General features: G+C 43.3%; 2 protein-coding genes across 3 annotated transcripts in view; one reads left to right on the top strand and one right to left on the bottom strand.

Annotated features, from left to right (window-relative positions):
• The window catches only part of LOC137628505 (uncharacterized), a 34,646-nt gene that overhangs the window by 3,962 nt on the left and 13,664 nt on the right, over positions 1–17,020 (top strand). The gene's annotated exons all lie outside the window — the stretch shown is intronic.
• Positions 1–17,020, bottom strand: part of Polr3K (RNA polymerase III subunit K) — a 29,558-nt gene that overhangs the window by 12,219 nt on the left and 319 nt on the right. The gene's annotated exons all lie outside the window — the stretch shown is intronic.

The following is a 17,020-nucleotide window of genomic DNA, read 5'->3' as shown; positions in this document are numbered from 1 at the left end:
TTATAGTCCGGGACCATCAATCCCCGGGCTTCTACAACCGTCTCTTTCTTGTGGCCAAGAAGACAGGAGGTTGGAGACCGGTGCTGGACGTCAGCTCTCTCAACGAGTATGTCACCAAGCAGACGTTCACGATGGAGACGACCAAGTCGGTCTTAGCAGCGGTCAGACAGGAGGACTGGATGGTCTCGTTGGACTTGAAAGATGCATACTTTCACGTTCCCATTCATCCAGACTCCCAACCTTTCCTGAGATTCGTTTTCGGAAAGGTTGTCTATCAGTTCCAAGCCCTGTGTTTTGGCCTAAGCACAGCTCCTATGGTCTTTACTCATCTGATGAGGAATGTAGCAAAATTCCTACACTTGTCGAACATCAGAGCCTCCCTCTACCTAGACGACTGGCTGTTGAGAGCCTCCACGAGTCGTCGTTGTCTGGAGAACCTCAATTGGACTTTAGACTTAATCAGAGACCTAGGTCTATTAGTCAATATAGAGAAATCTCAACTCATTCCCTCCTAATCCATTGTGTACCTGGGAATGGAGATTCGGAGTCAGGATTTTCGGGCTTTTCCATCGGCCCCCAGGATAAGCCAAGCCCTAGAGTGCATCATGAGCATGCTGAAGAGGAGCAATTGCTCAGTGAGACAGTGGATGAGTCTCACAGGGACCCTCTCATCACTGGCCCTGTTTGTCGAGCTAGGAAGACTCCACCTCCGCCCTCTTCAATTCCATCTTGCAGCTCATTGGGACAAGGGTTCGACTCTAGAAGCAGTCTCTATCCCTATCAACCAAGAGATGAAGACCACTCTCCTGTGGTGGAAGCACAACCTCCTTCTCAAGGAGGGTCTGTCATTGACCATTCAGACCCCCAATCTTCATCTCTTCTCAGATGCATCGGACTCGGGCTGGGGTGCAACCTTGGACGGACGGGAATGCTCGGGAATGTGGAACGAGGAACAAGGATTACTCCACATCAACTGCAAGGAACTGCTAGCAGTTCATCTAGCCCTGTTGAACTTCAAGTCCCTCCTGCTAGGCAAAGTGGTGGAGGTGAACTCAGACAACACCACAGCCTTGGCTTACATCTCCAAGCAAGGAGGGACCCATTCGAGGAGCCTTTACGAGATCGCAAGGGACCTCCTCATTTGGTCAAGAGGTCTAAACCTCACTCTGGTCACGAGGTTCATCCAGGGCGATATGAACGTTTCAGCAGATCGCCTAAGCAGAAGGAATCAGGTCATTCCCACGGAATGGACCCTCCACAAGAGTGTGTGCAACAGACTTTGGACCTTGTGGGGTCAACCTACCATAGATCTGTTTGCCACCTCCATAACCAAGAGACTTCCGCTGTACTGTTCCCCTGTTCCAGACCCTGCAGCAGTTCATGTGGATGCTTTTCTACTGAACTGGTCCCATCTCGACCTGTACGCATTCCCTCCGTTCAAGATAATAAACAAAGTTCTGCAGAAATTCGTCTCGCACGAAGGGACACGGCTGACGCTGGTTGCTCCCCTTTGGCCTGCAAGAGAATGGTTCACAGAGGTACTTCAATGGCTAGTCGACTTCCCCAGGACTCTACCTCTAAGAGTGGACCTTCTACGTCAACCTCACGTAGACAGGTTGCACCCAAACCTCCACGCTCTTCGGCTGACTGCCTTCAGACTGTCGAAAGATTCGCTAGAGCTAGAGGCTTTTCGAAGGAGGCAGCCAGTGCGATTGCCAGAGCTAGAAGAGTTTCCACTCGTAGAGTCTACCAGTCTAAGTGGGAGGTCTTCCGAAGCTGGTGTAGAGCCAATTCAATATCCTCTACCAATACCTCTGTGATCCAAATAGCTGACTTCCTTCTACATCTTAGGAATGAGAGATCCCTTTCAGCACCTACGATTAAAGGATATAGGAGTATGTTGGCTTCAGTTCTCCGCCACAGAGGTTTGGACCTGTCTTCCAACAAGGACCTTCAAGACATTCTCAAGTCTTTTGAGACGTCTAAAGAACGTCGTCTTTCCACTCCAGGCTGGAATCTAGACGTAGTCTTAAGGTTCCTTATGACATCTAGGTTCGAACCTCTCCAGTCAGCTTCCTTCAAGGACCTTACCCTCAAGACTCTTTTTCTCGTTTGCCTTGCAACAGCTAAGAGAGTCAGTGAGGTTCATGCCTTCAGCAAGAACATTGGTTTCACAACCGAATCTGCAACATGTTCTTTTCAGCTTGGATTCCTAGCAAAGAACGAGCTTCCTTCACGTCCTTGGCCTAGATCGTTCGAAATACCTAGCCTCTCCAACATGGTAGGTAACGAACTAGAGAGAGTTCTTTGCCCTGTCAGAGCTCTCAAATATTATCTTAAGAGGTCTAAACCTATTCGAGGACAGTCAGAAGCCTTATGGTGTGCCATCAAGAAACCCTCGAGACCCATGTCCAAGAATGGGCTTTCGTATTATATAAGGCTTCTGATCAGAGAAGCACATTCTCACTTAAAGGAGGAAGACCTTGCATTGCTGAAGGTAAGGACCCACGAAGTAAGAGCTGTAGCTACTTCGATGGCCTTTAATAAAAACCGTTCTCTGCAGAGCATAATGGATGCAACCTATTGGAGGAGCAAGTCAGTGTTTGCATCATTTTATCTGAAAGATGTCCAGTCTCTTTACGAGAACTGCTACACCCTGGGACCATTCGTAGCAGCGAGTGCAGTAGTAGGTGAGGGCTCAGCCACTACATTCCCTTAATCCCATAACCTTTTTTAACCTTTCTCTTGAATACTTTTATTGTTGTTTTTATGGTTGTTACGGTAGGCTAAGAAGCCTTCCGCATCCTTGGATTTGGCGGGTGGTCTATTCATTCTTGAGAAGCGCCTGGGTTAAAGGTTTGGTAGAGGTCCTTTAGTAGGGGTTGCAACCCCGTGTACTTTGGCACCTTTGGGTTGATTCAGCCTCCAAGAGGAACGCTGCGCTCAGTAAGGAAGACGAACTTTAAATAAAGAGGCAGAGTAACGGTTCTATTCGACTTACTTACCAGGTACTTATTATTTCATTGTTATTTGAGATAACTGTTATATGAAATATGGGATACTTAGCTATCCTTTAATCTTGTACACTGGTTTTCACCCACCTCCCTGGGTGTGAATCAGCTACATGATTATCGGGTAAGTTTAATATTGAAAAATGTTATTTTTATTAATAAAATAAATTTTTGAATATACTTACCCGATAATCATGATTTAATCGACCCTCCCTTCCTCCCCAGAGAGAACCAGTGGACCGAGGAATAATTGAGGAGGTGTCAACAAGAAGTACTTGAGTACCTGGCCACAGGTGGCGCTGGTAAGTACACCCCCTTCTAGTATTGTGATAGCTGGCGTATCCCTCCATAGAATTCTGTCGGGCAACGGAGTTGACAGCTACATGATTATCGGGTAAGTATATTCAAAAATTTATTTTATTAATAAAAATAACATATTAATAAAATCAATTATAGCTCGTAATATAACCCAATACTTTGTATAAATTTTCTCAAGTTCAGGGTATTACAGTTTTCCCCCAGTATATCTCTTAACGGTTTGTCCTGGAGTAAATGTGTCCTCCTCTGGAGATTAAAAACAGGACAATCGACTAAAATATGTTTAACATCCATTGTCACTTGACAGGTATTACAAAGAGGGGCCTGTCTCCCTTCCCCACTCTTCATTAAATAATTGTGCGTTGCATGTGTATGGCCAATACGCAGCCTAGTTAAAATAATGGTATCCCTTCTACTTGTAGAATTACAAGATGACCATTTATCCACCAATGGGTGGATTTGTTTCAATTTTGTATTGGTGGTCAGTTCAGACCATCGAGCTTGCCACTTATTTTTACAGTAAAGATGAATCTCACTTTTAAGATCTTTGTAAGGAATCCTCAAGGGGGATGGATTACTTAGCCCTGAAGCTTCCTTTGCTGCCTTATCTACTTGTTCATTCCCATCCACCCCAACATGGGCAGGGACCCAACAGAAGTGAACACTGATACTCTTCCTAGATTGCAGAAGTACTAACCAGTCCTGCACCTCTTGTACTAGATGATGGCCTGGCATAATTTGTTTTAATGAGAGTAAAACACTATTGGAATCCGTAAAAATTGTATAAAAACTATTTTGGTTGCCATTTTTAAAAATATGTTGGACTGCGAGAATTATTGCGTACAGCTCAGCAGTAAAAATTGAACAAGAGGATGGGAGTTTCCTTCTAATAACAATATCCTCCACCACAGCTGCACTTCCAACTCCTGCAGCCGATTTGGAGCCATCTGTAAAAACATGTTTCCCATGATGTTGAGCAGCATGATTTAAAAACTCACTTTTCATTACCCTACTAGGTAAGGTATTTTTCCCTCCTGCCGTAAAACATACTTTAACAGGTGGATTACACCAAGGAGGAGACTTGGGATATCCTACCTCTGCTATCTGTGCTGTTAACAAGCCTACTTCTCTAGCATCATTTTTCAGCTGTACTTCCAAAGGCTTAGGCACTCTAGATCTGTTAGGAGCCCGATCTAAAGGCGCCCTAACATATTTACAGTTAGGATTGTTTCTCACAGCAAGGGACCTAGCTAAAAACCTCAAACTCAACTCCTCTCTGCGAATGGAAAGGGGAGGTATGCCAGAATCAACATAGAGACTGTCAATGGAGGATGTTCTGTAAGCACCTGTGCAGATGCGAAGCCCAGCATTGTGAACAATATCAAGCTTTCCAAGTAAAGTCTTTGTAGCTGACCCATATATTTGGCATGCATAGTCTAACTTGCTCAGACACAAAGATGTATAAATTCTGAGCAAAGTTGTTCTATCAGCACCCCAATCAAAATGCGATATCACTTTCAGAATGTTCAGTGACTTCTTAACCCTGATAGATAGGTCATTTATATAGGGACCAAATGTCATTTTCTTGTCGAAAATGACTCCAAGAAACTTGACACTATCCTCATATGGCAAAATACAATCATTTAAGAAAAGGGTGGGGATCTCTTCCCTTTTACGAGTACGAGTAAAGCGAATGGCTTTGGTCTTCTGAGGAGAAAACATGAATCCGCAAGAATTTGCCCATGCGGAAGCAGCATTTATTGCAATTTGAAGATTTTGGCATGCTTGTAGTGCAGATGATCCACTACAATAAATTGCAAAGTCATCGACAAATAGTGATCCTTGTATGCCAGGAGGTATGTGACTAATGAGACTATTAATTGCAACAGCAAACAAGGTCACACTCAATACGCTGCCTTGGGGGACACCTTCTTCTTGCATGTAGGATGAAGATAGTTCTGACCCTACTCTCACTTTAATGGAGCGGTTTGATAAAAATTCTTCAATAAAAGAGAACATATGTCCTCCTATACCCCACGAGGCCAATTGCTTTAAAATACCACCCCCCCAGGTGGTGTCATATGCCTTTTCGAGGTCAAAAAAGACACCCACCACCTGGTTTTGGTTAGAAAAAGGATTTGAAATTTCCCTTGATAACATCAGCAAAGGGTCTAGAGTACTTCGGTTCTTCCTAAAACCAAACTGTCTGTTAGATAAAAGATTTTTTGATTCTAGATACCACACAAGTCTGTTGTTGATCATTCTCTCAAATAGTTTGCATAGGCAACTGGTCAAGGATATGGGCCTATAACTAGATGGCAGTTCTGGGTCTTTACCAGACTTGTGGCCTGGAATTACAATTGAAGTATGCCAGGAATCAGGAGATGTATGGGAAGCCCATAGACCATTAAAGGTTTCTAATAAAAATTCCTTGGTATCCAATTCCTTGGTATCCACTGGAAGATGTGATATCATTTCATACCGGATGCCATCCTCACCTGGGGCAGTTAAAGAAAAGCTGGAGATAGCATTTTGCATCTCCTCCATACTAAAAGGCAGGTTAAAAGCTTCAGTATTTGAAGAAGCAGGAGGAACAACAGATGTTGATGCTCTAATTTGTTGAAATGCTGGGGAATAGTTGTCAGCACTTGATACATGAGCAAAGTGCTTAGCAAGAACCTCTGCTACATCTTTGGGGTCAGATATATATCTATTATTTTCCCTTAATATTGGTAGAGGCTTAGGGACGAATTTACCTTGAAGTTTTCTAATCTTGTCCCATATTTCCTTTGAAGGAGTTTTGGTATTAATATTAGATATATATTTCTTCCAAGATGCTCTCTTTGCTTTTTTAAAAATTCTTTTTTGTTTGGCACAGGCTCTGAGATATGCTATTCTATCTGCTAAATAGTTTGTCCTCAAGTATCTTCTGAAGCAAGTTCGGGTCACTTTTCTTGCGTTGGCACATTCTTTACTCCACCAAGGAACTACAGAGCGATGAGGTAAACCGCATGTTTTAGGTATAAACTTGCTAGCATTATCATCAATAATATTTTCAAGATGTTGATAGGCATGCACTGGAGATGTAAATTCATCATATTCTTTATCAGTGTGTGAACAGTTTTCATAAGCTGCCCAGTCTGCCTCATCTATCTTCCATTTTGGTGGACACTGAGAAGGAAGATTATGGACATAATTTAACATTATTGGCCAATGGTCACTGCCATGTAGGTGTTCATTTACTGACCAAAGGTAGTCCAATCGAATGGATGAGGAACAGATTGACAAATCAATGGCTGATGTAGAGTTGTGGAATACATCATACCTAGTTGGAGAACCATCATTCATTAGTATTACATCATTGTTGTTGATTAATTCTTTAACAAGATTACCCCATCTATCGCACACATTTCCACCCCATAAAGTATGCTTTGCATTAAAATCACCCATTAAAATAAAAGGGGCAGGAAGCTGATTGATCAAGTCTTGGAGGTCAGAAAGTCTAAGCCTTCTTGGATTACCAGCATGATCTAAGAGGAAAAGTTCTAAGGATGGTTCAATATATAGCGAGCATAAAGTAATTTTTTTCCCGATATGAGTTCTAACTGCACATGCCTGTAGTGGTGTATTGAGTGGGATTGTTTCAAATTTTACAGATTTGTGAATAATAAAACCTGTACCACCTTGAGCTCTTGCAGCTTGCAAAGGAGGGGATCTACAAAAATGATAATTGAGTCCAGGATTAAATGGTTTGTCACTGATCTTGGTTTCCTGTAGGCAAATTACCTTCGTGTCTGAGTCCCTGGTTAAAGTTTTTATTTGCTCAATGCTAGTACTTAGACCTCTGCAATTCCACTGGATGATAGACATTATCTTTTGTTATTATTTTTCTTTGTCTCATTTGTCTTTTGGGACTTTTCAGATGAAGCCATGTAAGGCCTGGAGATGGAAGGCTTTACTAGGCCACCACTCTTCTTTTCTTTCTTTCTAGGATCTTTATAAGAGTCAACCTTAGGATCATGAGCAGTAGGGAACTTACCTGACTTAGATGAAGGTGAGGATGATGGGGACCTTTTCCTCTTTGGAAGATCTTGTTTTCCAATCTCCATCAAATCAGGTAGAGATTCTGCCTGACACAATACATTTAAGGTGGTGGAAGCCACATTGGCTTCCTTGGAGGATTGTGCTAGAACTTCAACAGTTCGAGCACTTAACCCAGAAGGCTGGGCTACTACCTCTAGGGGAGATGCTCCTATCGGTGACAATACTTTTGGTGTGTTGGACACCATATTGGCCTCTTTGGAGGTTTGTGCTCTGGCTTTTATAGCCTGAGCACTTGACCCAGATGGCTGGGCTACTACCACTAAGGGAGATGCACCTGGCGGGCCAGGTGCTGCCACTGGTCCCCCTGTGGTAGTAAGGGGTAGTGGATTATAATCTTTTGTTGGCATCTTAACCGTGCGAGCAAAATTAAGTTGCCGATCGAGTAAATGCTTTGCATAACCTACACTTATATGTTCAGCATTTGCTTTCAAGATTGCAGCTTCTTCATTCTTGTATTCTCTACATCTTTTATCATTTGGTTTATGATTATCTTTACAGTTTGCACAGGTTGTATCTCTGTTGCATTGGCCATGTTCTAACAAAGAACAGTTAATACAGATCTTCGTATTATTGCAGTACCGGGAAGGGTGACCGTACTTGAAACAATTAAAGCATTGTAAAGGCCTAGGTTTATATTCTCGAACACGTACTCTTTCATTCTCAATAATTATATGATCTGGTATAACAGGGGTTTCAAATGTTAAAACTACCATGCTTGTTTGAGGGATCTTACTTACTTTCCAAACATTAGCAGGGCACATGTCCAGAATTTCTGGTTCTGAGAATTCATATAGATCTTTATCAAAAACTACTCCTTTACCATAGCTGAAGCTCATATGTGGTTTAATATCCTTAATAGGATCAATTTCTGCAATCTTCATGCCACAAAGCATGTGAGCTTGAGTATCTGATTTTGCATTAATCAAAACAGATTGCTTACCGTATCTACTAATATCCTTACTTTTAATTAATCCAACTTTTTTTTGTATAAATTTACTAATCTTATAATAGTTATAATTATCTATCTTTCCAGATGCAATTATCCATGTTGGGGGCTTGGGGGTTCTTACTTCTGGAAGTCTATGCTCTATTTCTTTTTCCATCCATTCTTCTGGTTTATATACCTCTAGGTGTCTTGGTGCTTTATCACATAAAGCCCCAGAAATCAAACAATTGTCAATTTTTATGCTCTCTAAATTTTTATTTGCTTCTAAAGCAATCTCAAAACTTGAAAATGATACCCAAGCTTCCCAAAAGCCTTTACTACCATTAAGCTCCATTAAAATTTCTTTGATTGCTCCAAATCTACAGAAGGTTCATGAATTATGTCATAGCTACAACCAATTGGTATGTTTTTTAAGTGGAGAATTTTCAGATTTTTTGTTGGATCTGGTAATGAGCCAGAACCAGAGAGTAAAGTATTACGGTTATTACAAGCATCATTCTCCACCAGTGCCGATAAATTGTCTTTAACAACACTGGTCAAAGAAGTATTGTTGGAGGAATCCTTTTTATTGCCGAGGTTGTCAACAGAGCTTTCCCTATTTAAACAAGCAGAAGTCGTCAACGGTGTCTGGGGTTCGCCATTTGATCCAGGGGTACGGGGAATATTAAGTTTACTCATTAATTATTTTTTTCAAGGGGAGGGAAGGGGTCATAATAACAATGAAAAAAAAAAAATGGAAAAAAATATAGTTTAAGGGAGAGAAAAAATTAAGACTGTCTGAAATTCCAAAGAAGACACCGTTAGCCTTTCCTGGAATTAATTTCTCCACCAATGACACCTGTGAAAGCTGCTTACCAAATGTCCACTCCCTACCCTACCACAAAGGGATGGTACCACTATGATTAGAGTGGCTCAAGTGTATGCCAAACCCGCTTGATGGGACTGAGAGCATTTCAAGAATACAATCATCCCCACTCTAATCATAGTGGCAGGCAAACCGGACAGAATGCCGAGAGTCCTATCTCTATAAAATCGCCAACCCCTGGAATCCGAAGGCCAAATTTCCTAAGAGATAGTTCCGCGTGCCAGTATGGGAATACTGACACTCCTAGGTGTCCAAACATTTTCGGGCAGTTGGCAAGACCACCACAGCTCCCACAATTGATTTTGAAATAAAAACCGATCATGGATACAATGTCCCCTCTAAAAAACCTGGACAGTGAAATGGGTAAAAGAGTTTTGACAGCAAGGTTGGAGACAGCTGATAATTATGAAGGAGGAATAAGCAATAGAGGTAATAGAAAAAGAATGAGAGAAATTTAGAGTCAAACTGAGGAAAAGAAATTCCCCAGTTCGAGAGCCCTCTTGCCCGTCACAAGCCTTCAGCACGGGAATGATATGCCGTGCTGAAGCCCAATGACTTCATCAAGGCATTCTCGTTAAGAGGGACAAATGACAGAGGTCAGATGGCCTAAGAGACTCGACCAACGAGAGGCCGGAAGAACTTCTCTTCTGAAGGGCGCGGCAACTTCCTTCAGTCTATGTACTCTTTCATCCGATGGGAAGACTTTCTCATGGACGGTGTCTATAATCATACAGAGATATATCAGCCTTAGAGAAGGGTGCAGTAATGACTTCTCCCGATTTATCAGGAACCCAAGATCCTGACAAAACTCCAGAAGCATGTCTCGATGACGAGGAAAGGTTGTCTCTGAGTCTACTAGGATCAGCCAGTCGTCCAGATATCCGAGAAGACGGATGCCGTTCCTGTGCGCCCAAGATGACATTTGGGCGAACACTCTGGTGAATACTTGAGGAGCTGTCGTGAGCCCGAAGCATAGAACCTTGAACTGGTATGTCTTTTCATGTATGAATCTTAGATACTTCCTTGAAGACAGATGGATTGGTATCTGGAAGTATGCGTCCTCCAGACCCAATGTGCACATGAAGTCCCTTGGACGAACCGATCGGATGACCGTCTCTGCCGTTTCCATTCTGAATGAGTCTGTTGCACAAACTTGTTCAGAGGAGAGAGATCGATGACTGGTCTCCAGCCTCCAGTCACCTTTTTCACCAAGTGAAAAAGGTCATGGTACCGCGATTGGAAAGCACCCTTCTGTAGCATGGGCTGGACTTCGGCCCTTCACATAGAAGCTTAGATGCACTGGATCCCGAGTCAGAGGAGGGAGAGATTGAATGAACAGGACGTGATATCTTAGACCATCACTTCGACCGTCAAGAGTTCCACCCGGTGGAGCTGCCACTTCTGCCAGCGGCCCTGTAGGCATCCACCCACAAGTGGTAGATGAGGAGGAATGCCCTTCCTACTGGGAGTGACCACCTCGGCCACCTTTCTTTTTTCCCTTCTTTCCTCTGAAGGACTTGGTCGCTTTCTGGCCTTTGGATGAAAAGAGCCGCTTAGACACCTTTGAAGGTCCAGAGGCCCTGGAAGTTGACGGATGTGAAGAGGAAGGAACTTGCAGAGCTGCAGGTCTACCATAAGGCCTCAATGTCATGATTCTATGGAGGAGAGAGTCGTTCAATGATTTCCTCCATCGCTAAGCAGCCCTCTCTATCTCTTCTGAAACGAAGAGAGAAGAACTCTCAAGAGTGGAGTTCCTCAACCGGGAGACTTCCACCTTCGGCACCTGCTTATGGAACTTCCCGATGACTGTATCCCTTCTCTCGAGTATGGCATTCGCCCACAGGCTGACGACATGGTGCGACAAAAACTCAAGAGTTCGGGTACCAGACAACAGGAAAGACAACAAGTGTCTTCTTGGCCGACTCCTTCAAAAGATCGTGGGAGCAGACCACGAAGCCCAAGGATCCTAGCCATAGATCAAGCCATGAAGCAGCCTGCATGGCGTACTTCGCGCCTCTCTCTATGTTTAGGAGCTTAACTGACGAGAGGGAGATCCTCAGAGAGGAAAGGGTTTCAGTCGGGACACTCGACGTTACGGACTCTACCGAAGGATCGAGGAACATGGTGAAATGAGGTTCCCCTTCGATCTTGTAATACTTCCTTAGTAAAACTAAAGGAAGTGGAAGGGACCGAGAGGAGGAACCTGCCCTCAAGGAGCTAGAAGTTCCAGCTATCTGGGCGATAGCTTTCCTTTTGGCTTCTAGGTCTCGAATATCTCATCGAGAGCCATATCCTTCCCCTCCTGGATGGTGAAGTCAGGAGTAAACATCCTATTGATGGCCCTCATACAAGCGGGACCCTGCCAAAAGGTATGCTCAGACTCGCACCTCTTGTTCCGAGTGATAATTCGGACTAGCCGCCTTTGGAAGACACTCATCATCGTAATCCAAGGGATCGTCCACCTCCAGGCTCACATTCAGAGTCTGGGGTAGGTCAGGGTAGTCAACTGTATCACTAGAGGGACCCGCCACAGGGGACCTTCTTTGTGCCTCAGCCATACGAGCTTTCCTTGCCACAGCGTTCTTGGGTTACATTTTACATTCCTTCAATTCCCTACGCACAGGACGTTCCTCCACGGTCTTACGAAGGGGAACTTGCGAGGTTTTCGAGGCCCCCGACGAAGCATTGGCAATAGAAGCTGAAGGCTCCTCCTCTGGAGAAGGTAAGGAAACCGGACGTTAATCCAAAAAGCACTGCCTCAATCTCTTGAGGATTGAAGGGATGGTTGGTTACCGTTATTTCCCTGGGCGAGCCCAAGTCCCTACTCCTCCTAGGGTGGATGATAGCGTGAGGTGTACTTACGCCTCTCTTCCGTCTTTTCTGTCTCTTAGTTATGAACTCCCTTGCCTTCACTGGAGTAAAGGGTAGGTTGGCCAAATAAGAGTCAGTTTGAGGACCTTCAGCATAAGATCAGGGTGGAGGTGATCTGCACGATTTGCCTGCCGTTGCTTTCCTTCTAGGGTCTTGACTCACAACGGAAGAACTCGACGATGGCTCCAAGGGCATCCTCGGGGTTGCCTTGACTGAGACAGATGAAGGATGAGGCGGTGGAAGAGCCACATTCAGAGATTTCAGCAGGTTGGTGATTTAAGTACTCACCCATGGGGGAAGTTCTGATCCTCTAGGTAAGCCCTGGACTTCCCTAGGTATAGGAGGAGAGTGACCCTTGGGGGGAACTCTAGAAGTAGCTCTAGTCAACAGAGGTGGTAACCTCTGAGGCAGGGGAACACGGTCCTTCGGACGAGAAGGAAGGTCCGGACAAATAGGAACATTGGTGAACCTATTCGACAGCTCCTTGAAACCCTCTGGAAAGGGTGTTGGTCTTCCATTGGTTGTTGAAGAAGCAGAAGGTCAAGGTAAACCTGTTGGTATCACACCTGCTTGCGGTTCCGACATATCTTCTCGTGAATTGCTTGAGGAAATCGTCAATTTTCTCGCGAAATTAAGAGATTCGCACGCAAAATCGCGAGTTTTACGCATCAACTGACGCGATTCATGAGCAGAAGTGCTCACGAGAGGAACACTGGGAGCCATAAGAGAATAGGAATTAACGCCTTCCTGCAGCCTCAGAGAAGCACCTACGTCCAACGAAGTCGGTAGAGACGGCCTCTAAGTAGGAACTACTCTTACCGCTGGAGAAAGTGTCGCAGCGGGACGCGTTTCCAAGCGTCGCATAGACGAGCGCTTTGCTAATACTTCCCAGGCAGTGAAAGACACTAGAGGTTTGGCTGGACGTCTGTCTGAGGAGTGGTCTTTCTCATAATCAGGATCGGTCCTGGGTCGTTTGGAAGAAGGTCGGGTTGAGGAGCTCTGCGCTGAAGGACTGCACGAGCGCTTACCTCTACCTCTAGATGAGAATCATCTAGACCTTGATCAGGAACACGCGGTTCGTGATTGTGAACGAGAGCGTCTAGCTCTCGTTCGTGAACGGCATGAACATCGCAAATGCCTATCTCGCAAACGTGAGCGTTGGCCTCGCGAAAAAGAACGTCATTCTCGTGAACGGTACCCTCGCGAGCGTGAACACCTCCCTCATGAATGAGACAGTCGTACTCGCGAGAGCCGTTCTCGGGACTTAAATCATTATGATCTAGAAAGCAAGTGTCTGAACCTAGGTCTAGATTGTGCTCGAGATCATTCAGAGCGCGATCGCAAGACTTCTCGCGAAGAGGAACGCCTCTGAGGCGAGCGTCAAAACCTAAGTCTCATGAGCGCGAAACTCTAGAGCGTGAACGCCTTCCAGAGGAAGAGCGTTCAGATCATGATGACCTACGATCCATCAGATCTTCCGATCGTTGCGAACAGCGATCAAGGGAAAAGTCTCCAGAAGGGCGAGGCGATGACAATGCTCGTCCTTCAACGCTGCTGGTGGTATGAGCACTGGTTACGGTGGGGGAGAAACAGAAGGTTGGGGGTTACAGGACGATGAGGCCCCAGGATGGCGAGCGGGTTCGTCGTCAGCAGGAGGCCTTTGGGGAGGCAAACATGAGCGATGACCTCATCCGCCCGTGAAAGGACCAGGCGAGGGTGAAAGATGGACCTCGCACCGTTGCAGAGCACGAGACGTTGACGGCTCAGGAGAAGGGTCCTTCCTAGCACCACGCTGAAGATGCGCAGCAGCAGCTCCTTTGAAGGGGGTCTTGAAATCCCAAAGGTCGGCCACACCTGCAAAAGATCTAAAAGGGTAAATGGCTCCAAGGCAGTTGGAGGTGAAGTTGCTCCTCTAGGGGAAGCAACAATTGCCCAGTACCCCGGTGTTGCCAAAGAGTTAGTCGGTCTGCGCTCCCACTCGATCGTCCCTCAGAAGAGCGCGAGAGAAGGAACTTTAGAAAGAGATTTAGGAGTGCGAGAAGAACGTGCTTTCCTAGCCTCTAAGGGAGAAAGATCGCGCTTAGCCTTCTTCCTGTGCCGCCAATATTTCTCTCATTGGGAGGCAGGCCACTCCCTACACTCTGCGCAGGGCAAACCCTGCTCACAGCGATGCCCTCTGAACGAAGGACACGGAGAGTACGGGTCAGTCTCCAACGAAGACATGAAAGTACCACAAGCGGCACCTTCGCGCCCTGGACAGATTCGCATGAAGGCAATCGTAGAGAGAACAAGCATAACTGAAAAAGAGAAAGCAAAATCAAAGTCAAAGGACAGTCAGGGAAAGAGAGGATATGTCCGATCTCTACCGAGCCTAAAGAAAAAGTGGCATCTCTCACTGCTGAGTGTATATATAGAGGCAACTGGGTACCCCCCAGCCTACCTGCTCAAGCGGTTAGGCAGGGTTGCCATCTCGCAATTAAAGTCTAATGGCTACCTTTCAGCTCCGCCAAAAGATAATCCGAATGAATAACGGAAGGTTTGTTAGTATGGGAAAAAACTTATTTTTCAAGTTTTCTGGTCTAGGATTCAAGTCTGGGAAACCCAATTTCAGGAATGAAATTGGTTAACAAAGGATACGGTAGTCTAAGGGACACAAACCCATCCTCCCCTGGAAAATAATACTCCTCTTAGGTTAGGTTAGGTAGGAACCTTACGCTAAGTGGTGCTCTTATGCTTATTTCCTTTGAAATGCCGTTTTTCCAGTCATTTACAATTTTTATGAAAGGGGATTTTTATAAGCTTGAGACGAATCATATCTACCAATCCACAAACTTTCCAAATGTGCAGTAGAAAGATTTAAAATTATTACACAGCCTAATTATTAGGAATAGGGAAAAATTAAGAAATGTGGTTCACACCAACAATTATGGATAAAATTATAAAACAGAGCAACAAATGGTTTGTAGATAATAACCCTTATATAATGTACTGTATTTTCTGGTGTTTTGAAAGTTTCTGAAAAGGATTTCTGGCAGAAATCCATAGTTTTTGAGTTATGGTAGGTAAACGACCATAGCTGAAAAGCTATGGTTTGCGCTACATATTGCCATCAATTACGTTCGAAACACCTTAAAATATACCATGTACCACAATAATTGTATATTTAAGTAAACTTTTTTTAAACTCTGATGTTTCTGCCAGTCATCACCATAGAAAACCAGTCATTGTAATAAAACAGTTACTCTAAACTCTAGAGAATTACGATATTTCTATAGTTACTCTAAACACTGGAAACTTTACAAAATTTTTATTGTTACTCTAAACACTGGAGACTTTACCATATTTTTATAGTCGTTCATAGATGTGTTCATCGTACTAAAATTCCCGTCTTACATAATTGAGCTTATTTATCTGTATATTTGTACACCAAATTAATATCTTATCGTTTTGTGTCTCGACTAGCTCACTTCACTCGCAGGTAAACATTATCTCATTTTTCCCATCCTGGCAAACCAAACATTTCGCTACGCATGTTAGCCCCATGAGAAAGAATTTTGCCATTATTTTTTTCATCTAACATATAATTAACCCTTTTACCCCCAGGGGATTTGATTTCCAAACCTTAACCCCCAGGGGTTAATTTTTTTCAAGCACATTTTGCAGTAATTTTTTTTAAAATTGCTCTAACAGCCTTAATTTTTGTCATAGAGAGGTCAGGTTAGTCTCATTCTCTTGGAAAATGCCTGAATTTTCTCAAAAAATTATAAAAAAATATGCAAAAAAAATTTTAAATGGCATTTTTTTGCAAGGACGTACCGGTACGTCCATGGGGGTAAAGGGATGAGTTTTGTGAAACGTACCAGTACGTCCTTTGGGGGGTAAAAGGGTTTAGTTACCTTGGTTTTTGCTCGGGTAGAATGTAGTTTGTTGGAACAGGCGATATCTTTTTATTACTCGTCAAATAGTTTTTCTTTATGGGGAAATGTTCTTCACTATGATCCGATAAACCATAATATGAAGTAATTTTATCATTTTAAATAATATTATAATTTACCTTTACCACAGCAATATTTTCTAAGTTCAGCCCGGTCCGAACAAGTATCTTACAACAGAAGTGTTTTTCTGCACCAATGGGAGGGAAGGAGGCTCCTGTACCAAGGGCCAAGATAAATAATTTAATGATTTTCATTAAAATACATAACTTCATTAATAAAGTTTTCCGCTAGTATTATATGGAAATCAAAAGTGTTTATGTAAAGATCTAATCAATTAAGCGAGTTCCTATGTCCTTTATTGCAGTGTTCTATAGTTATTCATAATTGTGGTCTGAAATACATAAAATACAGATGGTACCTCGTTTTTATATATATATATATATATATATATATATATATATATATATATATCTATATATATATATATATATATATATCTATACTTATACATTTATATATATATATATAGAGCCTTTGTATATCAGCGGCCAGTTCCTCACATGTTTATTAAAAATAGACATCAACTAACCTAACCTTTCACCCCTAACCTAACAGCCGTGTCCTTACCTACTTACTTAACGGGGGGGGGGGGCTAACGCCCCCCCCCCCCCCGCCGACACCCCTTATACTACGGTATTCTAAGTTAGACATAATAAATACAGGTGGCCGCTATCATAAATACACGCCATATTATATATATATATATATATATATATATATATATATATATATATATATATATATATATATTATATATATAGCTAAAGTATCGTAACTTTTCCAGTACCTTTAACATTGATAAGGGTAATGTGTATTGATAGCCCAGCCTATACATTACCACATACAGTATTGTAAACAATTATCTAAAAAAAATTACTATATTTTTCTAAGAATTACTTCAAACTACCCA

Source organism: Palaemon carinicauda, chromosome 36, assembly GCF_036898095.1.
Source record: "Palaemon carinicauda isolate YSFRI2023 chromosome 36, ASM3689809v2, whole genome shotgun sequence".
NCBI classification, from domain to species: Eukaryota; Metazoa; Arthropoda; class Malacostraca; order Decapoda; family Palaemonidae; genus Palaemon; species Palaemon carinicauda.
This window is presented reverse-complemented; position numbering and strand designations above follow the sequence as displayed.